The sequence below is a fragment of the Belonocnema kinseyi genome, chromosome 10 (genome assembly GCF_010883055.1).
Source record: "Belonocnema kinseyi isolate 2016_QV_RU_SX_M_011 chromosome 10, B_treatae_v1, whole genome shotgun sequence".
NCBI classification, from domain to species: Eukaryota; Metazoa; Arthropoda; class Insecta; order Hymenoptera; family Cynipidae; genus Belonocnema; species Belonocnema kinseyi.
In genome coordinates, this window is record NC_046666.1 from 93,567,138 (window position 1) to 93,568,257 (window position 1,120).

The 1,120-nt window shown below is 33.6% G+C and overlaps 1 protein-coding gene across 3 annotated transcripts in view; it reads right to left on the reverse strand.

Moving 5' to 3' along the window:
• LOC117181913 (MIF4G domain-containing protein B) overlaps positions 1-1,120 on the reverse strand; it is a 123,978-nt gene that overhangs the window by 67,465 nt on the left and 55,393 nt on the right. The gene's annotated exons all lie outside the window — the stretch shown is intronic.

Sequence of the window (1,120 nt, forward strand, 5' to 3'; positions counted from 1 at the left end):
GTCGAGAGTCCTTAAAGTTTAGAAAACGTGTGCTTTGAGTGAAATAAATTCCCCTCAATTTTTTCGAAACTTAATAACCTTTTACAAACAAACTTTTTTTATCGATTTAGCAGCTTAATAACTGTGAATCAAGTTTTATTCTTAAATAGATAATTTGGTTTCTAATTCCATCCAAAGTTTAAAAATGTACTCCTCAAGCGAAAAAATACTTTCTCTTGAAGAGAAACTTTCCTTGTATCGATTCATCAATATAATAGCTAGAAAGGAATTTTTCTTATTTTCTTCAATCGAACCTCCATTTTGAAGTTATGGCTTTAGATATCTACATAATCTGAATTTCACTAAAGACTAAAGGATGGTAGGTACACTTTAGGGGAAAAAAATCTTATACGTATTATCATTTCGAGCGAAAGCAGAACAAATTTCTTTCTTATGCTTATACATCTAGATATAACATAAAACCAGTGAATTAGATTCTTTAAGTTTTTCAGTCGCTACAAGCTTACTAGGGAATACGAATTAAATTGTGAATGAAATAAATGCTGATAAAATCTTTAATATAAGAACAAAAAGTTGTCAAATTTGATTAGGCTACGAGATTTTCTTCCAACAGACTATTTATAGTTATGTTAATAGGTTAGGAGGTTATGTTAATTTTTAGGTGACATCAGTGATCAGTATCGGTACAGTAATTAAACAGCAATTTCCCCAGTACTGCTCCAATACTCGTTCGCCAAGTCTTGGCTAGACGTTGGCATGGTCAATTCACCCAGTGCAGCGCCAGAAATGGTCCGCCAAGATTTGGTTGGACGTTGGCAAGATTTTGAGCGGTACAGGTGAGCACAGGCGAAAATTGAATTTTACACGCGTAAATGGTAAATTACGGCAATTTAGTTTTGTACGGCTTTCTTCCCAGTTATAGATAAAAAAATGACAAAAAACCTAATGCCGTACAAAAGTAGTGGTACCGGAAGTTAAGAAAAATTTTTAGTTCTCCTACAATTTTTAAAGCAATATGGGTGATTTATTACTGTACGGCATTTGTGTAATTTGCTTTGTATACTTATGCAGTTTCGTTATTCAGCAACGCCGTACAGTGGCCGATTCTGGATTCAAGTGT